The sequence below is a fragment of the Corvus kubaryi genome, unplaced genomic scaffold, assembly GCF_017639235.1.
Source record: "Corvus kubaryi isolate FWS band 111438036 unplaced genomic scaffold, C.kubaryi_AGA036_p1.0 66, whole genome shotgun sequence".
Lineage (NCBI taxonomy): Eukaryota > Metazoa > Chordata > Aves > Passeriformes > Corvidae > Corvus > Corvus kubaryi.
Genome location: NW_024582054.1, coordinates 25,570,314 through 25,593,980, shown reverse-complemented (window position 1 = coordinate 25,593,980; position 23,667 = coordinate 25,570,314). Strand labels below are relative to the sequence as shown.

Here is a 23,667-nt window from a genome sequence, read left to right as displayed (position 1 = left end):
ACTAAAGTCTGTGAGCCCTTGGCCACCAAGAGGTGCATATTGGCTTCATCAAAATCAGCAGGCAGTCATTTATTACCATAAGGCTGGGCTTCTGCGTTCTTAGGCATGGAACAAAGGTCTGCAAAGTCTTAAACCAGACAACATTATATAACAGAGGGAGGATGGCAGTGAAATCATGCCTTTTGGATGCACTTTTTCTTAAGGTGAAAATTGGAAGGCTGTCAGATGGTCTTTCAAGTGGAGATCATATTGCTGGGGGTTTTAGGATAGGTTTGAATAGAGCACCAGAGAATGTATGTCTTTACATTGGAAGGCTGGGAGTTCTTCCCTATCCCAAGAATTCCTATAGTTGCCACAGAACCTTCACAATTCAAGGTGGGAGGAACAGTTCCCTTCTGAGCTCTGAAATCGTCTCTGTGACTGTTCATAAAACAGTTCCTGTGAGTTCCTGAATTCCTGGTGCTGGTTTTCAAACCAAAGAAAATTAATCTTTAAAGAACAGGGCTGTGGAATGCTGAACTAGGATCACAGATACGGTGGGAATATCTCTTCTGTGTAACCGTTTATTGTGCTTATAACTGAGAATTATCTGAAGTAGAGAGCAGTTTGTTCTCTAAGAATGGTATTTTGGGGGAGTTAGCACTCAGTTGTTTAGGGAAGTTGAGATGAATACCCATCTCTTTAGACTCTTAATCATTGGCACAGACTGAGAAGGGTTTTTTTGGAATTTTTACTCAGAAATAGTAGGAAAAAACTCTCTTCTGGAAAAATTAACACTTCAGGGTTTTTCTTAAATAATTATTCTAGGCTTATAATACTGTAAGTATCACATGATTTTGTAGATAGTATTAGCAAATCACTGCATATTTAATTTCATCATTCAGAAATAAATTAATGAAGAAAGTGTTGACTTCGGTAGGGATTTAGTCTTGGAAAATTAGCAGGCACTTTTCTGGGCTTTACTAGTCAATACCCACAAGAATTTAATAAAACCCTTTCATAGATTATGAAATAAATAACAGGGAAAGACCAAATGAGTGATGATTACGGCAGAGTTTCCCTTTACAAATCTTGACTGAACAGATTTTTCAAAGTTGGGTTTCTCATCATAGGATTGAAGTCAGGATATAGGGTTAAATTATTCACGTGAGTATCTACAGATCTTTCTTCTTTTTCTTCTTTCTCATTAACCTCTACAGTACAGATTTATGTTGTACTGCTTTATTAATTCCCTAGTGCTTTTCCTCTCCCAACAGGATGTCTCTATAAGATCTTTACTTGCCAAACTTGCAACCTACTGCTCTTTTCATGCATTTATTTAGTTCTAACATTCAGCACTCAGTCTCCTTTGGATATTGAGTTGCTACAGCAGTTGTTAAATATTTTATGTGTAGTACAATACAAAAGCTACCAAAAGAGGGCAACATATGAGCCAACAATAAGAAATGCAGCCTAACAAGTTTACAGTTGTGTATTTGTGACATCCTCCCCCCTTTCTTTTTGATAGAGAAAGAAATTTTAGCAGAGCTGGTCAGTAAACAGAATTTCCATCCTATGGGAAATTCCAGCACTTGGGGAAAAAGAGAAGGTGGTGAAGTTTTCAGGGACTGAAAATTCCAAGAAAATATATTTGGCATGGTGGAAGTGTTCCATAAGTGTCAAATCATTCTCACACCAGAAAGCCCAAAAGTTATAATGATATTAAAATATTCAATTTAGTAGGAGAAATGTTAAATATATGAATGCTATATAAAGTTCAATACAAGATTAAACAAAACAAGGAACTACTTATATGTTTTCACTTTATGGAAAACAAGAATTTAAATATAATTTACTGTAAATAATATTTTAATTTGTCTCCATTAAAAATGTTGTCAAAATAAGTATGCTCTCAAAAAAGAAAGCTGATTAAGATGAAGTTGTATTTCCTTGAAGAATGTTTCCTCTGAACATGGTTTAATTATATTTTCTCTCCATGAAATGCCTAAGAGAATTTCAAAATACTCTTAATAACCCTCCAAGAGACTAAGGTAAATTGGCTGCATCCCAGAACTGTCCCCAGTGCTCTGTTTGTGAAGTGAGACAACACCAAGTGCCCAAACACCAGGCGTGTGAGCTCTGGAACTCCTATACCCTGGAAAACACTGGATGTGCACTCATTGGCAAACAGTTTATTATAAACAAAGGGTTTTTTAAACCATTCAATAGCACTCCAAGGAATTAGACAGTCTTGAACACATGCCAGCATGGCAATGGGTACAATAAGCAAATATAATCTACCTCACTTAGGGTAAATATTTGGCTACAAATGTATTGAGAGCTCTTTAATTCTTTGTACACTTCTATGATGAGAACCAGAGGAAAGGCAGTGGCAATGCAAGGACTGGAGGGTGAATTTTTTCTTCTCTTATCAGCTGCCCAGATAGGCTAGCTGCCAGTCAAATTAAAAACCTCACTGGAGGAAATGAATGAAGACCTTTAGGTGTAGAAATCTGCTGTTTATACAGCTGCCTCAGGTTCTGCTAATGATCAACGAAAATCAGCCATATCTTCATGGAGCTGTACGAAATTCTGTGGCAGTGTCCAGGAGGTTGATTACAGAATTCAGGGCATCCTCAGGTTTATTTTTTTTCCCCTTTATTTTTTTAATCTCCCTTTCAAAGCAAACTTCTGCTTTCCGCCTTCTTCTATTATGGCTTAGAATGCTGGAAAGTATCTGGGAAGGAGAGGGGCAGATCTATGATCTACTTGGATGGCAATTAAATATTTAGAAAGTTTGGAAGTACTCACCCATTCTGAAGACAGGATGTTCTGCTTGCAGGAGCAACACCTTATCTTCTCTCATTTATCCGTGTCCTGCTTTTGCGTCTGTATTTCTACGGATTCCAAAAGAAAAGATTTATTCTTCCTAGTCAGAAACAAGCCGAGGTTTCTGTCTGGAGGGTTTCTGTACTGTCTGATCTATCTCATGAACAACCACTTCACATCGTTCACCTGATGAAGGGCTGCAGAATCACAGGGTATCAAATGAGATGTACAGTATAGGAATGACAGCAGTGCACACTGTCTGTGTGGCTGGATCTAGTGTATTGACTCTAATCACAAGGTTTTCAGACAGCCCCTGTATTCTGGATATGCAGGAAGATATTTATACTCTTCTGCTTTTCCTTCATTTCTTGTACTGCTCATCTATTTTTGATTAATGCCTTGATACTCTCTCCCAGGCAATGATGCTACTTTTGGGACACAAACATGGAACAGTTGGAATGTAACACAGATATTTTAATGGCACTGAGAGGTGTGGTAAATCATCTGGTGGTGTTTATTTGTAGGGAGAAAAGGTAACTTGCATCCCTAAATAGCCTTGCCTCATGGGTATGAGCCTACATGTCTGACTGCCATCCTATATCGACACTATACCCAGCAGCCCAGGGACTGGTGTTTATTCAGAAAAGAATTGGCCCATGCACACAGACACACTGATTCTCACAAATGGTTCTGTGTATGCCTTGGCTTCTCGACTTCTGCCAAACTCAAGCCTAAATTCTAGGAAGTAACAATAACATTAACAGGAATCACGTCAGACTTGAAAGTGATTGCTTCAGCTCTGTGAACATGAAATGGACTTATTTTTCTTCCTTAGAAGTGATTTTTAAACATGCCTTGGCTTCTCCGAGCCAGCGGAGTTTCACCCTGCCAGCCAGGTTACGAAGACGAACCTGTTACCCCCTTTTGCAGATGTGGTATGTCAGCCTAGTTACATCACATTTTGATGCAGATGGATCTCTGAAGGAAGCTCCAGTATCCAACCATGTGCTTTCTGCCCCTTGCTATTGATTCTTGTGGTTAGTCTGTTTCTGATTTTATTTTTCTGTGTAGTTTAAGGGCAAGTCTGTGGTTTGCCCCATGTGCCCAAATGAGGGAGCAAGGGTGCGGAAGACTGCCTGAAAATAAATAAATCAGAAACAGATAGACTAATTGCAAGGATAAATGCCAAGGGATGGAGAACACACAGCATCCTCATGATCAGATACGCCTGGACTGTTGGAGGAGGGATGGATGTTTCACCACGTGATGTAACTGCACCACACTGGAGAAGAGATTCAGAGAGTCCTCTTCCTTTCCTGGCTGAGCAAAACCCTCTCATGTGGTTTGCCCACATGGCATGTCCCAGCATGGGGAGGAACAGCTTCCCTGAGGTAGGGGTGGGGAGAAGTAAGGCTGGGAAATCAGAGGCTGCTTTTGCCTCCCCAATACCTGCCCAAACACCCAGTGGGGCTAAGCTGACAGGAGCAAGGATGTAATCTACTCCTGGTTGTTTCATGCTGAGGGCACACTACTTCCTTCCATGGAACAAGAGGAGAGTCATGGATGTCATCATGACTCATGGTCTCCCGGGGCAGCATGGCTCTGTGCCATGCCTATAATCAGATGACCCAGAGGGTGAATTAGGAAGGCTTTTGATGTCATTCTCTGAGTGCTGCACCGCAGGAGACAAAGACTTCTTAATGAAACATCAGGCTATATCTTAAACATAACCATGAAACTAACTTTGACTTGCCAGCAGCTGGTACAGACAGTGGCCTCCCTACACCGCTCTGGCACTTAGCATAAGAAATGTCATTATGTGGGTGGATTAGGCAGAACCTGTCAAAGTTGTGTGCGTGTTCTTTGGCTGTGTTTCCCTCCCCAGGCTAATAATGCTGAAGAGTTGGGGAGTGGGTTGACACATTTTCTGGCATGTGTCGTATAACCCAGTGAAATGGAGGACATGCCAGTCACAAGACTTTTGTGCTTTAGTAAGGCGCAGGCAGCAGGGACATGCTGCAGTGGTTAGCAGTCTTAATCCTCTCTGGGTTCACACTCTTAGTGCCTCCATTGTGGTTACAGCTTCCCCAGGGTTCTCTGACAGACCCGCAGGTATGTTTGGAGGAAAACGTAAGGAGATGTATCCAGGCAGATACTGTTTAAGCTCATGTTACCTACAGAACCTGAAGCTCTTTACAAGTTGACTGACATGATCTCCATAAGAACCACTGAATTTAGCACAGGTGGAAATATTCAGTGCCTGTCTTGCAGTGTGCAGAAATCCTCTGAACCAGTTCAGCAGAGGATACAAAGAATAACTGTAAGAAAAGATTTTTAGGATAGAAGATTCTAAAGCAAGATAACCAGAGACCGATAAAATTTAGGACACAATCACTGTTTCTGGTTCCCAAAACAAGAGTGAGGGGTGTTGATATAAATATTGGGGTGAGAGAATTCCCACGGTCCAGCACAGTCTCAAGGTAAATCATCCTCAGGAGAACAGGGAAGAACAGTGCATTCAGTCTCACAGAGAAGCCTGGTTTTGCACAGCTGCCTGCTTAACACCTGTGCTGAGGAGGTGAAGTTTAGTCCCTGGGCTGAGGCAATATGCCAGGTTGGTTTTTCACAAATCACCATCAGAGAAACAGAAGATGGAGTGAGCATGTATGCCCTGTATGAAAGAAATGCCATCTTCTGTCTCTGCCCGTGTGCTGCAAGCTATGTTTGGCTGTTGGAAAAATATGTATCAGCTTAGGTGTCGACTGCGTGCCCCAAAACACACAGGCTATAGGTCTGATGTGACTTGTAGCAGGCACAACACCCAGTTCACTGCTGAGTTGTTGTACTATTTTCCTTGTACCTCATAATATAAAAAAATATAAAAATAATTAAAAAAAATAGTAGAGCCAGTAGCTTCTGCAAGTAACTACAGCTGAACAACAGCTGCTACTCTGATGTAGCATCTGTAGTATCTTAGGTCAAGAACTGCCATGCCCAGGTGCCATGTTCTGATTCCATCTAAAAGTGAAGAGCAGTAGCTGCATAAGTGGTAAAAATGTAACTTGGCAGGCACAGAGGCAACCTGTGTAGGGGAGCTGCACAATAACCTTCTCCCTTCACTTGCTGGTGTTGAGTCACAGTGGGGGATTTTATTAAGTGGGGAACAGAAGGTGCCCCATGGCTGTACCTCCTGCAAACACATCATTGCTGTGACGCAGGTGCAGCTCTGTGTCACACACAGCTTGTCACCAGTTAGTCACTTGGGGACAGGAGCTTGAGGGACTGCAATGAGATGCTCTGAGGGATGTCCTATGCCAATTATGCCATAGGGGAAGAAGAGACAGAGGGTAATGATGAGATGGGAGATGACTCTGACAATTTATTCATGCTTGCACTGCATGACACTCGTGTGAAGTTGAGACAACCTTCAGCAACACGATGTCTGACACAGAATTTGTATTGTCCCATGACCAGTGTGACCCTGCTCAGATTGCCAGATAATGTCACATCTCCAGTTGTGTAACACCACCATGCTCTCTAGATTCCAGGTCTTTAAACATTATTGAGCTGACAGTTTGTACCCTGTGGTGGGAATTCAAACGTTGTTTATCAGTGGAAATGTTAACTATGTGTCCTTTGTTGGGAGGAAAGCAACCTGATTTCTCATATGTCCACATGTTGAAAGTAGGAACTCACTGGAGAGAAAAAATGTGTGCCAGCAGGAAAAAAGGAAGAGCTTTCATCTTTGTGTGAGTACACAACGTGCAGGGTACAGAACAGTGTTTTGGTAGATATCAGTGTTTTGTAATTCAAGGATCACATAACTGGAAAAAATTCCACTGCTGCCATAGTATTTTTCATTTACAAACAAATAAAATTTAAGTTAAACTCTGTTCATTTATTGCTTTTATTTCTCCCCACCATGTTTGTTTCCCTATTTTCTTGTATGGTAATGTGTATGTTGCCTGGTTGCTTGTTTGCTTTTATTTGAAATAACTTTGCATGTAATTTTCTGAAGTCTTGCAGAGCAGAGAGACTAGTAAATGTGTATGTCTATGCACCTTTGTGCATGTAAAAAGAATGATGGATAGTTAATAAAATGCACATCACTGGAATCCTTTCATGCTTAAGATCCCCAAACAGAAACTGTGAGTATTCAAACAAAATAGAACTTATCCAAAATGTACATATTTAGCTTAGATAATAGCAGTCCCCAGATATGTGCCTCTTTCTGCATTTGGAAATCTGTCAGGTGAACAAAGAGCAGGATATAGTGTGAATCAGGCTGTCCTAAAAGCTTTATGTGATAGACACACTTTATGGAGTTAGTTCAATTTCTCTCACATTTCAAAAGCAGACTCAGAGCCTAGTTATCATAAGGAAAAACTCCACAAAATCATTTTTTTGTAGTCAAGGACCACAGTATTTTTAAAAAGTCAGAATACATGTTAAAAGAACAGTCTGTCCCAAGGCTTATGGTTCAGCTGTAGAAAGTTTCGTCTTGATCCATCCATCTGAAAAATTATTCCTGAAAAGTCATCCTGCATATGGGTGTTTTTGCTATTTTTCAGAGAGAAAAAGTATAAATGAGCTGTAAAGCTTGTGTTGTTCTGAACTCTTTCTCTCCTCCTTCACCAATGAGTTCATCAAACAAAATTCCACAAGAAACAAATGTTATTATGAGATTAGCAGAATGAACGCCAGAGTTCAGATACTAAACAATTTTTTTTAAAAACAGTGAGCTTAATGACGTGAAGGAAGTTGTAGTTTAAACATCAAGGTCAATTATTTCGTTAAATATTATTTAAAAGTTACTTGTCTTGAAACAAAACCAGAGCTATCCTTTCCCCAAAAATGCAAACAGATGATTCTGCCCTGTTTGTCAGCTTCACTAGATAACTTCTATTTGATCTTCAAATGAAAACAGTTTCTGTTTCAGATTTATACAACAGGCTGCCTCTAAAAAGAAAAAAGATGTTAAGGTTGGACTGCTGTTTACTTTCCCTTCTAATCCTGTGAAAAGATTTGCATAAGAAAAGCAAGTAGATTTGGGTCTAGGTTTTGCTTTCTACATCGAAAGCATGAGCGTCAGTCAGTCCTCTCTATTTATTCAGACAGAAAACGATTGTTTTGCAAGTCAGGTGAGTAAAAAATCTTTCAGTAAGTTCAGCTGGGTTCTTCTAAAAGTAAAGGACTACTTATCAAGACTAAATGGAGTTTAAGTAAATAATTATAATAGTCAAACACTGATAGCTTAAAACCTAACCACCCCAGTTCCATGTCTGTTTCCTCATACCATATACTTGCTTTAAAATAACATCCAGAACTGGTATTCCCTGGATCTTGCAAAGCAGCCCCTTGTATTTGCAGACAGCCTTCTCTCAATTCCTAACAGGATCAGTGTCATGGGGGACTTCAGTGAGCAAAGCAGTGCTGGGTGGTGGTGGGGAGCTCTGGGTCTCACGATCGAGCAAGTGCTGCCAGCTCAAAGTATGACCCCTAGAGCAAACTCTGTAGAATGGGAATAGGGACTCATACCTACAAGAGTGCTGTGAAGCAGAGTAGTTTATTGTGTGCAATGTACTTGAAATTTTTTTTTTTTTGGTGTACAGAAAGGCAAATTATTATTTTTTAGGAAGAGTATTAGAAGGGATGTTTTGGATCACGGGGTCAAGTTCCTTGCTGAGGGTAGTAACCACATCTCAGAAGCTGGTTCTCAAACCAGTCAAATTTCATATTCCAGCTGCTTTGATTCCTTCATGACTGCGGAAGGCCTTTCTGGGTCCTCACCACTCTGGTGGAGTGAAGGTGCTTTTCTTTTTCCATCTTGAATCCCTTCCTGGATAGTTTGTACTAATTCTTTCTCATATTTTATTTGGGAGAACGGGAGGGAAACTGTCTCACAATTTTCAGATTCATTTGAATTTTTCTCTAAGCCCCAGACACCTGGTGGAAAGACGCCAGCAATGCTGTAGGCTGGTTCGATGTACCAATAAAAATAAAATTAAATTTAAAAAAAACAACCCTCATGTAAGAAAAGCGCCATTCTTAGAAAGCCTCCAGCGTTCCAGCTAGAGCACAAACAGCTGCTTATTTGGGACTCTTCTCGGGTAAATCGACAGCCCCGGGCCAAAGGGGCCGCAGGTCTTGTGGTCTCGCACAAACCCAGACCCCCCCCTGGTGGGGAACACACAGGGGAGAGGGGAAAGAACGAGTAGGGAGAGGGAACCATCCTCAAACAGCGGCTGAAACTTCGCCTGAGGAGGGCCGACGCTCCGCTGGGTCGAGCTAAGGCGGAGAAACCTCCGCGGGACGCAGGTCCCCGCCCGGGTTCGGCCCCGCGCCCCCCGCCCGCCCCGCCGGGCTCAGCCCCGCGGCCCCGGGCTCCGCCGCACGGAGAAGGCAGCGGGGCTCGGCGGGGAGGGAGATCGCTGTGTTTGCCTCTTGACTCGGGTTTCCCACCGCCCAGGGAATAAGCGCCTTTATTGGAGCTGCGCTCCCCAGGGCTGGGGGTGATTTTTCGTTTGTTTGGTTTTGACCTTCTTCCTCCGCTGCCTCCCGCAGGCCCGTCCCCGCAGCGGCGGCCCCCAGGGCGGACGGGGCAGCGCACTGCCACCTGTCCCCGGGCGACCCTCGGGCATGAAGAGAAGCAGCCTGTGGGGCTGAAACGGTGGCGAGCGGGAGGGATTCGGGGGCTCTTCGCCGGGATATGGGACAGAGGCAGCGGTCCGTGTCCCTCGGCGACCTGTGAAGGCAGTGCGTGCCCCCCGTGGAAATGCGGTGTGGCAGCAGCTCTCCGCCGGCACGCGGGGCACGGGCTGCTGCGGAGGGGCGCGGGCTGGAGCCAGGGCCAGGTGTGCCATCGGGAAATACCATCTCCAGCCGCGGATCGAAGAGCTTCCAGGCCATGGCTACACGGCTCGACAGGGGAGCAAACAGCCCGTCCCCATCCCCCCTCGACAACTACAGCCCCCGCAGCCTCCCAGTCCAGTAAGGCTGAAGCAGCAACCACCAAACGCCCTCGAAAAGACCCTGCCGGACCTCTGAAATCCCAAAGAAAACTGAACACCAAAGTGGGAGCGAGCCAACAAGGCCCACCAGCGAGCCCCCCCGAAACGGGGGACGAGCTGGTCCGCGCCGCCAGCACAGGCGCAGCGTTGCCAGCCCGTGGCTGGCCGCAGGGGGCCCGGCGCCCGGGGGACCACCCTCACCCTCCAACGCCGACTGCTAGTTCCTAATTCCTACGAATTCAACCACATTCCCCCAGGGATAACGGGGGCGGAATGGGGTTTAACCCCCCGAGTTCAATTGCAGTGAAACCACAAGGAAACAGACGCAGGCGAAGGGCAGAGAGCGCGCTCACTGCCGTGTTGCTACCGCAAAACTTGCGGGGGATCGGGGCGCCTCGCACAACGACGGGAAGCAAAGGGAGAGCCTCTCCCGAGGGCTCCAAGCGAGGAGAGAGGAGCCGAAGTAAAGGGGCTTTTCCCGGGAAGCCGGGGCGGGAGCGGCCGGCTGTGCGGGACCAACCCCCGGTGCGCACCTTCCGCCCCCGCGCAGCTCCGCCGGGACCTGCGCTGCTTTTACACGGGCGATCGCGCCTGGCCGGCTCGCATCGAGCAAGAGCCTTTCCGGGAACAGGCTACTAAGAGCAGCGAGAGCAGGAGGGGGAGGGTGGGTATGAAATAAAAGGCTAAAGAAACAGTGCGATTTTGGGACTAAGACCAAATCCTAACGTGTTACATAAAAGCCACGGGCGGTTCTTATCAGCAAGCCCGTCCTGAAGAGCAACAATCCCCAGGAGCGGCTCCAAAACAACCCTGTTAAAGGAACAATTGTGAAATGCCAACTTCCCACCAGAGTATGAACAGCAGGAGCCGGGCATGTCCTGTCTATAACCGGGCTTCTGACAACCGACAGAGAGGGGAGGGGACGGAGGGGGATCCTCTCTTGACAAGATTTATCAAGAAACATTTAACTGGGCTTTAATCATATTAGCAAGAGCCCAATTAGGGCTGAGAGCGAAGCGAGGCGGCCGGCGGGCTGGGGAGAGGAGGAGGAGCAAGCGATGGAGTCACTCGAGGATAAAGTCCTTTCATCAGGCTGCGCTCTCGGCAAGCAGAGGAGTGCGAATAATCAGTGCCCTTCACTGGGGGGACGGGGGAGGGAGCGGCTGGGGAATGTGTGTAAAGGATCATTAAGGACAGGCAGAAGGGGGTTTTTGTTGTTGTTGTTTTTAATTATTAGGTTATTAAGGTGGTGTCTGTGGGTTCCCTCGGGCGCTGTTCTCAGGGACGGAGCGGGGAAGAAGCGAAGGGGTTCGGAGGCACCTGCTGCACTGCGACAACCTGATCTGCGTGTGCGAATAAGGCTCTCCCTCCCGGGGCAAAGAGGGGCTCCGTCCCTCCCACCCCGCCTCACATCACCGAGGGAGAATTTCCTTAAAAGCCCTTTCCCCGGGTCTCCTCTCCCTGATGTCGAGCCCTTCCCCGGCGCATCCCACCACCCAGCGCGGCTCCTCGTGGGGAGCGCGGAGCCCCACCGCCCCCGGCGGAGCCCAGCCCGGTGGCCAGGGCTCGTCGAAAGCCCCAGGGGAAGCGCTGCGCTGGGAACGCCCAGGTCAGGGGCAGAGGGCAGAAGATGTCCTCCCGGGGTTCAAACTCTCCGTGCTTTCGCGAGGGCAACCTTCCCTGTCCTTAGGGACTCGCTCGCTCCAGCTGTAGGGGATGGGGAGGGCGGAGAGCAAAGAAATAAAGAAAAACTAAAGATGACAGGTGGGAGCAAAGGAAGAGACTGTGGATAAGCCCATGAACCCCCCCCCTCCCCGGGTTACACCACCTCGGGGACACAGCGGTGGGAGCGCGGCAGCGGCCGTGACCCTGCCTGTGGCTTTCGAGACATCGCCAGCAGCTGCCGACAGCTGCCCCGATGATTTCCTGCCCCTCCCCGCGGCCAGGAGAAGGGAGATAAGGCTGTTGGGCAGCGAGGCACCTTTCGCCCAAGAGGAGCCGGATCTTTGCGCCGCGGGGCAGAGGATGCTGTCTTGTTTTTTTTTTTTTTTAACAGGGCAGGGCCCGAGTGGGGTTTGCCATTCGCACCGACGAGCATCCCCACTGTCGGAAGCCATCTGCCCCGTGCCTGGAGCGTAGGGGCTTTCGCCCCCCACGACCCCCTCCGCCTCTTCCCCGCGCCCTGGGCCGCCTCGGGGACGCGCGGCCCGGGGGGCAGCGCCTCCCCCCCCGCCCCGTGCCCTTTGCGTGACCGTGCCCCCGGCGCACCATCCCTGTCCCACGCTTACCTTTCCGGCCCGGCCGCGAGGGGCTGCCCCCCCCCCCCCGCTCCCGCCCCCCGCCCCGTCTCCGCCATCCCCGCCGCAGGGGTGTCGCACGCCGCCGCGCCGGCACAGCCTCGGCTCTCGCCTTGCGCGCACTCGGCTGGCGCTGGCAGCCCCGCCGGGTTCATCCGAGGACAGCGGCGGCTCCGCGCCGCGGCTCGTCTGGATGCCAACGCCGCGGCGAGGCTGACGCTGCCGTGGCCGGGGGTGACTCACGGCGGCCCGCGGCAGCCGCCGGGTAGCGGATCCGACAGTCGAGCGGGGAGCGGGCACGTCGCGGGCCCGCTCCTCGCCCCCTTCCCCGGGAACCGTGGGCCACCCCTCGCACCCATGCCCCCTCCCCGGCCCCCTCCGCTTCTGCCAAGTGGAATAAACTCCCGGGTTTCCGGCAAATATTCACCCTTCCGACACCGAACGGGAGGCCGCCCCCCTCCCGGCCGGCTCCCCTGTCGGAGGCGGGCCGGGGTCCGTCCCCGCGGCCGGCAGCGCTCCCGGCGGCACCCGCCCCCAACGTAAGTGACCGTCGGACGCGGGAGGGGGTGGCCGTGCCTCGTGCCCCTTTCCCGGCGGGGCTGCGCTCCGGAGCCAGGGCTGGTGCGGGCGGGCGGGCCGGGGCTGGGCCGACCCCCGGCCGTGGCCCCCAGTGCAGCCCGGGCGATGTGCCCCGCGCTGTCCCCGAGGTGCGCCCGGCGTGTGCTCAGGGGACAGCCGCCCGCCCTCACACGGACAAAGGCAAACACAGCCCAGAGCCCGCTTAACGCGGGGCGGGGAGGGGATGCGGGGCGCAGACCGGGACAGGGACCCGGAGTCCGAGTGACGGGCAGCGTCGGTGTCATCACCGTTGTGCTCTGCCCTGCTCGGCAAACACGCGGCAGGGTTTTAGCTGCCTGTGGTTTCCATGGAGTCCTCCTGGCACGTCCCAGCAAAAACGTATGGGAGACGTCTTCATGGCGAGTCTACAGCGGGTCTCCCACATTTGATCAGACCTCCCAGGTGGAGTCTTTTCAGATTCTTTACACTGCGTAGCTCAGCACCAGCAGTGCTTTTGAGAAACATACTTTGTGTATGACATCCCTGTTTTGAAACAGAATTTTGAAGCGAAGTTGTAGCAACACACATCTTTCAGTCCAAGCTGTCAGCTGGACGCATAGTTTTAAAACCAGTGGCTCCCTAAAATGAAGAGATTATTAAAAGTTCATTTATTGAGAAGCTCAAGCCACAAAGGTAATGGTAATGAGTGCTACATACTCTGCATATACGCTCAAGTTTCGGATGTAGGATGAAGGCATGAAGTCGGGCCTGTACTTAAAAATACTCTAAAGCTACTTGTCAGAAATGTGCTAAAATGATAAGCCATGGATTTAGTGACATGGATTATGTTGTCAGTCCTTCAACCTTAAGTTCATCTTTAAGTCCAAATTTCAGCCCTTTGAGAAAAGACAGGAGGAGGAGGAGGAGGAGGAAGAGACTATTATAATTGAAATGCTGACATTGCTAACCATGGTAGTTTGAATTCACTACTATAATAAGACCTCAGCTAGCAGCCTAATCCCAAAGACGTGATGTTATCCAGTAATAATGTAATCAGTTTTCTGGCTGTAACATAGGAGACTGGGAATTGCTTTATTTTATTGATATTTTTGGCCAAAATGTAAAAAAAAAAAAAAACAAAAAAAACAAACTATAAGATGCCAGGATTGAGGCAGAAGAGCTACCTTTGCTATTTTAAATAATAAACCAAAGTTCTTCATGAACATTTTTCACTTCAGTGCAGTTTTACAAAAGCATACTTAAAAAGGGCAGCTAGTGAAAATGCAAGCTTTCAACCTAGGAATTGGAGGACAGAAAGGCCCAAGGGTGTAACATTGTTAAAAGTTTTCAGAGAGGTCCCAAAAGCACAAGGTTCACTTTACAAAATAGAAATTTTCTCCTGGGTAATCTCTGAATGAGTTTGCATTGATTTGCAGCTGCAAATTTAAAGGAAAAAGAGGGAAAGAAAATAAATGAAAAAGACAAATGCCCTGTTAGTAAACTATGCCGCAACCATTAAGAAAATTGTGTCAGATGCATGAAAAATTGGAAGCTTCTGAGTTTATATATTCAGGATTCTCCATCCCTCATACCTTTCTTTAATACTTATTTTTAAGGAATAGACATTCTGATAATTTTTTAGGCAACTGGCTCTCAAATTAGAAATAACAGCAGAAGTGAATTAACTTGTAAGGTGCATGTGCCAGAGGAACCTTATTGGTGAAATAGTCCATAGAGGGTTAGTCAGTGTTGTTAGTAAGGTCAGAATTTCAGCCACTTTGAAAGTTTTTTTGTTGCAGAAAATTACAAGTATAGGCCATATTATCCCCCTAATTCAGATTTAGAATTTGCTTTTGCTCTTGATGGTGTTCTGCCTGTTTAACCTTAACAAAAATTCACTGTGGTCAGTGGGACTCTTTGGGTTGGGGCCATGTATTCTTTGAAGGAGCAAATCTTAAGTTTCTCCATGTTGCTAGGAAGCATAGCAGTATCAAGACAAAGACGTGAAAGCATGTGAAGACAATGAAAACAAAGTAATGAGTATAGCCAAATCATAACTGCCTTTAACAGAGTGGCTTGTAAATAACAGAGCCCTACAAGAATACTTGGGTGTGTCTGAGTCAACCCATTCTGAAAACCATATGATATGCAGCTGCAGAAACTACACAAATTCTTGAAAAACTGTCAACAAAACTTGAAATTTCTTGAAAATCATGTTTCCAAATAAAAGCACTGTTCTGCATGTACGTATACCACATGTTGTCCAGTAACTCTTGAAAAGTAGGCTAAAACTGCTACAGTGACTACTTTGTTCATCTGATCTTCTTAAGGCAACATTAACCCTCTTAAAACTTGCCATTTAACAAAGCATTATTATAAGTATTACAACCATTTGTGAATGTGTGTAGTCTGGGCTGTGGAAAATCAGTGGTTGGCATTCACTGTCAGGCTTACATCCAAAAACATACAAGTTAATTTGCACTACATGACCATTGGCACTACAGAGTAATGAATTGGAAAAGGTATTTTGAGAATATTTTCCAAAGCTGCCCTTATACACTTGCTTGAAGCTAGAAAATAAATGTGATATAACGATAGTTGTTTTGGCTTTATTGTGGAAGATAATATCAGCTTGTGACTACTGACTGGATGTGAAACAAAACTTTATGGCTGTATGGATTGGATGTGGTATGTCAGCAGTCATACAGGGTACTAATGGAAGCATTGTGTATTAGTTCTGTACAAACATTCAAATGACAATTAATTACTGTTTGTCACAAGTACAAAATGGGAGGCAATGAAAAATTAATTGAGAAAATTTATGTATGGATACGGAGCATGGTAGTCTGGATGCCAGCTGCCACACAGGAAATCCCCAAACCACTAACTGATGGAAATTTTAAGAACTTAACAGGTTAGGTTCCAAACAATGTTTTCAGTTTGGGTTTTTTTTGTCATTAAGCCAGGACAGAGAGATTACATTAGCCCAGTATAGACATTTTTGCTTCCTTGGTGCATTGTTCTTGAAGTCTTACCTCCTTTGTCATTACTCCCAATTGCTTAGTTTTTTATTTTTGATATAAAATGTCACCTTTTTTATTGAGAGATTGAGTATGATAGTGGAGGTGGTGTCCTCATGTATACAGGAGGAAAAGAAGCAAGTGAAAGAGGAAAAGGGAAAGAAGAGGGTGTTTGGAGACCACAGAAGGAAGATAGGAAATGTGGGGCTCGCATAAGAATGACTGGTGAGGGGATGGGACAGAAGGAGACTGGACCACTGACCGTGGAAACAGCTGTGTTCTGAGTCTGTTATTTGATCAAACTACTCCTTATTTAACATGCCATGCATTTCTCAGTGGGGATACATCTTGGAATCTGTGTGAAATGGTGAAAGATTGAGAAAGTAAAGACAGAATGAAAAAGCAAGAGGTAATTTCCTAATTTGTTTTGTTTCAATTTCTAAAGCCTGCCTAGCCCACACGTTGGGTAAGGTATGCTTAGAACACTGGAAGAAACTAAGCTGCAGCTGAAACAAAGTTGGAAAGAAATTCCAGTAATTTTAAAGATGATAAAAAATATCTGACCACCCGTTCTCCCTCCTCCCTCCAGAAGGTCCAACAAAATCATCTACCCCATGGCAAATGCCTGACAACAACATGGTATGTGTATCTACTCTGAAATCAGAGTTCAGGGTATATATATGTAACTGCAACTCATATTTTGTCCCTCTGATATTGTTTACCTGGAACTTTCACACTGTTATATTTTTCTACTTTCTTTTTCACTCAATTTTCTTCTTTGCTTTTGGGACAGAAAATCCCTCATGTGGTGTGATCCAGGTTATACTAAACCATGGATGTCTCATGCAGAGCAGTATCTTATTCCACACATGACTTACTCATGTTGCAAAAGCAGGGTGAGTAATGGGTGCTGGAAGTTAGCTCTATACTGAATTTGGCATCTGGGGTTTCTGTAATAGATTCATGAAGTTCACAGACTACTGCGAGTAATTTCTTATTTTTTCTACCCCCCATTCCTGCCTTTTCCCCCCATTTCTCCAGAGATTTTATGTGGCCCTGGAGGACTTTACTACTTTGCAAAATGATGCAGAACCATATAAAAATGTTCCAAGCACGGTATAAACACACAGGGTATGTTTGTGCTGCAGAAATACCAGATTTTGACCGAACATGTTCCCACAATAGCTCTAGGACTGTGGGTCAGCATTTCGTCTTTACCAGCAGCAAGCTTTGCAATGACTGCATGCCTTAGGGATGTACTTAGTGTGTATAGAGGGGAAGTAGTGCTGGACTATTTACATTGCAAGTGGGATGATTTAGGTTGTACCCTGCAACGTCATCCTTGGATACACAGAGAGAAAAACTGATATGCCTGTGATGCTCTCAAGTACATGCTATACGCCTCCAAGTACAAGGGCAAATTTGAATTTAGTAAGAAGCTCTCCAATGTGCTAAGTTGCTGATGTAGCACTTGCAGTGAGAAATATACTGGTCCAGATAGAACTTTTGGCAGTACACTCAGGTCAGACAAAGAGGGTCTCAGAAAGAGATGCAAAACAAACAAACAGAAGTGCTCAAACCCACAACCAACTTATTATTTGATCTGGAAACAGAACAGAGGGGTTGCCTGTAGCTGCACTTTGTTCAAACTTCTTTTGGGCTTGTGATGTAACTTTGTGTTAGTCCACACAGCTCATGTCAGACTCTGGACTGTGCATTTTCTTACTGATGTTTCTGCAGCCTCTCAGGCTCCTGGGGCTGGTGTGCAAGGGTCTGTTTGTTCAGAGACCTCTATTCAGTGCAAAGCGGTGGTGGCAGAAGTTGCTGTTAATTGTTGCTGTATGGTTAAAGGTTGGGGGTTGCTGTTCAAGCAACTCTCCTCTGCTCTGTTCCAGTTCAAAATTAAGCCACCTAGGTGAAACTAGGGAAAACTGTTAATACAGCTAGTGCTGGATCTCAAAAGAATAGAGACAAGGAAGGTAACCAAAGTTCAGACCCAAAGGATGCATGCAGTTTAGAAGTGCTGAGTCCAGTCTTGTGTCCCACTAAACAGATCACAGTCATTTGTGAAAAAGGGTCTCATGCTTTCCAGGATAAGCTGGCTGTTTAGTTTGTCTTTCTAACTAGTCAATAAAGCTCAAGCAATGTTCTAGGAATTATCTTTGTATTAAAATTACCTTATTCCTTATGTGTCGACGTCTATATTTGGATGTGAATTGTAGGACCTTGGATCCTAAAATATTTGGAGTCCAGTTAAATTTTGACATGAGAGCAACTGCATTATTTTTCTGTTCATTTTCCTAATCTGTAAACAAGCTTTTGTGCAAGACTATTGGCACTGAAAGTCTGTTTGAAATGGACTTGTGGAAGTGCAAGAGTTCATAACCCTTCTGTTGCAGCAACTGGGAGTGCACTCTGAACACTGAGTGCCTGCTGTAGTGAGAAGTGGTGAGGTCTTCCTTAGCTACTCCTGCAGAATCCTAGGAAAGTCCAGCATTGCTGCCAGCTGCATGACAAAGGACACAGATAGTGCATACAACATCCTTCTCTAACCTTGGCCAGGAAGAATTAATAAGACACTTCATTATTAAATTAAATTCAAATTAAAACACTTCCTGAGGCTGAGCTTCAAACTCTTTAACCTAAGAATGGATTCAGCAGCATCTTGTGAGCTTTGGAGCTCACTAGGTTCCACTTTTACAGCAACAGAACAGTTTTCCATTGTAACCTTTACTTTCTTGTTTATTTAATATGCATGAATTACTGCTGCTGGCTCAATAGGTTAACAGTTATTTAAAGAATGGTCTGGTAAATTTTTTAGTTCATGTATGGATTATAAAATATAATATCCATCACTATATTCTCTGGTCACTCACTTTATGTTAAGATTTCATTAATATGCTTTTCTTAAATAACAAACAGATCCTGCAGAGCTGGTTAGCCATGTGAGGACCATGTGGTGTAAGCAGTTATAAATACACCAGTAAAAAACATTCCAGAGGATTATAAATCACTATAATGTTCAACTGCAGTGGGTTGGTGAATAGTATCCTTATTAACTTATTAACCACTTATCAAAATGATTTGCCTCGTACTTAGACTTAGGTTTATGTTCAGTGTAAATTTTACATAAAGCCTGACTTTGTTTTCTTTTGCCAGACGTATTTATTTCTGAGTCAAAACTCAGTCTCTTTTGCAAAAAGGAGGAGAATCAAAGAGGCATAATAATCAGCCTAAACTCATCCAAAACACTTTTAAAAATAGCCAGCCCACCTACTGCACTGGGAGATTTTATAGTGCAGTGTACAGAAGCACAGTGTGGAGTAGCTAAGGAGCTGTGCAATATGTAAGCTTTTCAAAATGTACCCGAGGCTGTGGCTCTCTAACCAGTACCAGATCTGCCCCTGCTAGGGCATCTGCCTCTCAGACCCGCACTGCCTTACAGATTGCTGCCCACGGTGTTTAACTCTGCTTTCCATGAGAAATGGCCCTGCATGGATTTTTGTTTCTGAATCAGTGGCTCATAGTGCAGAGGTCTGTGGCAGAAGGTGGTTGAAAAGAGCGAGACGGCGTTGCTGCTCAGTCACTGGTGCGGTGGGTGGCAGTGCATCGGCATTGTCACTTGGGCTGTTACACAGATGGCCTGTATAAACTTGAGTAAAATTCTAGTGGATAGGTCTGCAAAGGGATACAGGCACCCAGCTGCGCTGTGTGGGCCTTGCTAGGCTCCATAAAACCATGCCCAGCTGTCACTCAATTTGTGAGTGTCTGAGCTCTGCCAGGGAGCAAGTTACAAACTGCTTGCAGGTTCTGGTAGGGGTCTTGGGGAAGACCTTTCCTGGACAAGCTTTCCCAGCAGAGTCCTGTGCAAAACTGTTGGAGCCTCTCCTCATACAACAAAACTGTTTCTTGGTGGATCCTGTTATTAGCATGGTGAAATGTAAACACATGATGTATACAGACACAAATTAAATTGTTCTAATTTTCAGAGACCATTTTTAACTTCTTCCCTTCTCTTGCCTCTCCAGCAATCTTCCTCTCTCTTGTTATAAATCTCTGCTTGTGTGTTCCTCTAGCCAGTTTTTATCTGTTTTACCTTTAATTGGTACACATAGTTGGCCAGTTTACCTAGTTTCTCAATAAAGAGTTTATCGGTGAAAGAGCATTTGGCGTGTGAACAGCATACATTGCAAAAGATGCTGAAGGAGGAAGGGCAATATGGAAGTGTATTACCACACTCCAGCTTACGTCAGGTGGTCACATTGCTGTATCGGAGGGGAATCTTGCACCAAAATAAACTTTGAAGTTGACTAAAAAAAAAGGGATTTTCCCATTGTAGAATAAACAGATTGTACTATGCAGGGAAATGAGGTAAGTCAGTCTCATGGTTTTCAGCATCACTCATGCCTTGAAAGGAGAAGGATCTGGGGGACCTCTATCTAGGTACCTTCAGTACCTAAAGGGGCTGAAAAGGGAACTGGGGAGGGACTTCTTACAAGGGCATGGAGTGATAGGACAAGGGGTAATTGCTTTAAACTGATAGAGGGCAGGTTTAGATTATATATTGGGAAGAAATTCTTCACTATGAAGGTAGTGACCCTGGTTGCTCAAGGAAATTGTGGGTGCCATATCCCTGGAAGTATTCAAAGCCAGGCTGGATAGGGCTCTGAGCACCCTGGTCTAGTGATAGGTGTCTCTGCCCATGGCAGGGAGGTTGGAACTGGATATTCTTTAGGCTTCTTTCCAACCCAACCCATTCTATGGTTCTACGATTTTAAAATAGTTAACTGCCTGTCAGAAACTGCATCTTATTAATGTAAGGCATTTTGGCATTTCCTTTTTGTGTCTTTGTCAGAGAATTTGGTAAGACAGCTTTTGCTTGTTCATACTCTTTGTTCTTAAAATTTGTATATCAGCAGTAAATGTTATTTTTTTGCAAAAAGAAGAGTTTGCACTTTCTTCTCTATGAAGACAGAAGTCAAGTCATCCTATTGCTTTAGATTATAATTTTCAGCTTGATTAAACGTGTCAACATGTAGACTTTTACTGCTCTTGACAACAAGGATTGTAACAGTTTACATACTAAGATTTGATAACTTATGTGTCTGTAGAAGTTGATCACTGTAGGAATGGAGTATGATATTAGGCCCTTAATACATTTTGTGAAGATAGCAAAAAGCAGTTGATAGGGTGAGTCCAAGCTAACATATGGAATGGACCCCACTCTTTCCAAAGGGAAGGAAATTCTCTACTTCTTTATAATTTTTTGAAGACTTTTGGTGCCCTGTGGTAGAAAATATGTTCTCAGGATGAGGGTTGTCTAGACTGTGCACTCCAGATTATTGTAAGCATTTTATTCAGCTGAGAGCCGGAGCTCTGTAAATGGTTGGTGGGATTTGAAAGGACCTCAATGTGCAAGGGCAAAGAGGAACCTGCTGTAGATCTTTTGGGTCCTCTGCTGCCAAGCATATAAATATGGATAAGCATGTCCCACTGACTGCAGCAGAATTTCAAATTAATTTTTTTCAGAGTTTTTCCAGAGTTGGGATTTTAAGCAGTTTCTGTGTTTAGCTACAGTGTACCAAAGAGTGTGTGCTCATACAGCGAGCTTCCTTGAGCCAATGCAGAAAATCAGGGAGGTTGTTATGCAATTATTGCTGTATATCTTCCTGCTTGTAAGCCTTAATTCAACTCTGATTTTTTTGGTGTGTTTTGTTTAAATCCCTGAAAAGATGTCATTCTCTTGCTGAATGTGTTTTTCCTCTGAAACACAAGCTGTAAATACATACACAGATAATATTATGTGATTTTTTGAGTCATCTGCTTGAAGTTATGTGTTTTATGGTAGGCAAATTTAGAAAATTATCAAACCTCATAAGCTCAGACATAAAAGCTCTTTGACTCGTCTTTGCCATGGAAATTGCAAGTTTTAACATGTAAGTGTATATGTAAAAGAAAAACCCCAGAGGTAACAGACAAGTAGAATTTTGCAGAGTTATTATAGACACAGTGACATCTGGCTTTTATTGCACTTAATGATTCCTAATATTATGTGCCATTTTGTGTTATATAACCATTTATTATTAATCCTCATCTCCTCTTATAAATCAGTTTTCAATGCTCTTTTTCCCCCCAAACATATCTTGAGAGAGCATGTGGGTATACGTTTATGCCCACTAAAATAAAACTAAAGGTGTACCTCTATATTAAGAATTTTTGAAGTACTTAGAGGTGGATTCTGTGTTCCCCGTGAAATAACTGTTGTCCTAATCATTACCAGGAATTGAACCTGGAACTACAAGAGCTAGAGAATAGCTTGACAATTTGAGCTCAAAAACGCTAAATCTTCTGGCTAACAGTTGTAGGAGAGTCATGCCTTTTGTGGCTCTGGCAGAAGTTACTTGTTGGAGAGGGAATTATGCTTGTGCAACTCAAAATTATTAGTGAAATCCAAGGGAATTTGGGGGTTTGCAGGGAATGCAGAACTGGGCTCTTCCAGGAGCTTCCCAGTAAGCATGAAAGAGGTTTTTTTTGTTTGTGTGTGTGTGATGAGTAGTGAGAAATCCTAACGTCTGACAACATTCTGGCTAAGTGTGCTCTTCAGTTTTCCATTAGTGGTGGCGTAGTCCATCAGTAAATCCTTTCAGGAGTAACCATCTGGCATTTCCTAAACCCTTGTCTGTGTATCATGTAAAACTCAGTGTTACCACTCTAAAGAAAGACCTTGAAAAGTTAAATGCCATTGGAATTTGGTAATGTAGGCCACAGTGTAAACTGTGGTTAGGTTGAGCTGAGGCCTTCTTTAGAGAAAGAACCTGTAATTGATTAAACCCTGCCTCTAGCTAGATAAAAATGAGTTGAAGTAGATTAATATAAAAACAGTTAAAAGCTTCCTTGCTGTTGTGAGTTTTCAAAATTAAACTTGTCAAGAGTTTGGCAGAAAGAGCTCAAAGGCAGATCAGATCTAAACGGAGGAAAACAAACCCAGAGGAGCAAAGAGCAATGTGGACCTTCTCATTTTTTGGTTGATTTAAATGAATTTTCTAGCTGAAGGCTATGAGCTTTAAGGTCCTTCCAACCCAAATGATTCTATAATTCTGTGACTTCCAGGCCTTCATTTAAACTTGCCAAGCCATTTTTCTCCAGACTACCATCTTCCATGATTTGTTTCTCATAGCCTTGTCTAACGCAGAAATTTCTGTATGGCTTGGCCTATCTTCTCACAGTCTTCATGAATCTTCTCTGACATTAAATGAGCATAATTATTATGAGAACATAAACCAAGGGCAAAACTCAAAAGGTAGTCTTGGATTCAGTAAGAAAGTGTCTGAGAGAGAATTGAAATTGAGACAGCACAGCCTAACAGCTAGAATGATATCAGGCTTTTTGCTGGAATCTGCTTCCATCTGTATTTTTGCACGGCATGTGACCTCTGTGTCACATTTTGTCCTACTGCAGACACACCTGCATCTTGGTGGCAAGATGGTGCAACTTTCTGTAGTTGATATGGACATAAATTCTGCAGTCCAAATGATGCGTGAAAAGTGAGACTCATAGACTCACTCAATACTACCAAAGTTTATCAAAAAACAATGTTGATTTTACTTAGTGTCATACTGGAAAGTAATTTTAGAACATGTTTGGGCTTTGACACCCTTTCTTAATATTTTTCCCCCATATCCTTTTGTATATACCACTGGGTCATGTTAGTGACCACAGGTATGAGTCTCCATTCCATTGCATTGGTTTTATGCCAGAGTAACCCCACTGTTTTTCACAGCATAAAAGTCTGATGAAATGTGGTGAGAAATTGATCCCATACATATTCTAATCTCCGAGTGACTTAATATTTAGTGCTAAAACATTTTCAACCTTTAAAAACAACACTTCTATCAGTCATGTTACAGATTTAAAGTCTGCTGTCTCACGACTTGCCAGAACTGCAGTAAATGCTGGGAAGTGAGCATGTCCTTA

The 23,667-nt window shown here is 44.5% G+C and overlaps 1 long non-coding RNA gene across 1 annotated transcript in view; it reads left to right on the top strand.

The window, feature by feature from the left end:
• Window positions 1–12,349: 12,349 nt before the first annotated feature.
• LOC121673594 overlaps window positions 12,350–23,667 on the top strand; it is a 272,596-nt gene continuing 261,278 nt past the window's right edge. The window contains exon 1 of the long non-coding RNA XR_006019254.1: window positions 12,350–12,654. This is a non-coding gene — a long non-coding RNA (uncharacterized LOC121673594). The remainder of the gene's footprint in view (window positions 12,655–23,667) is intronic.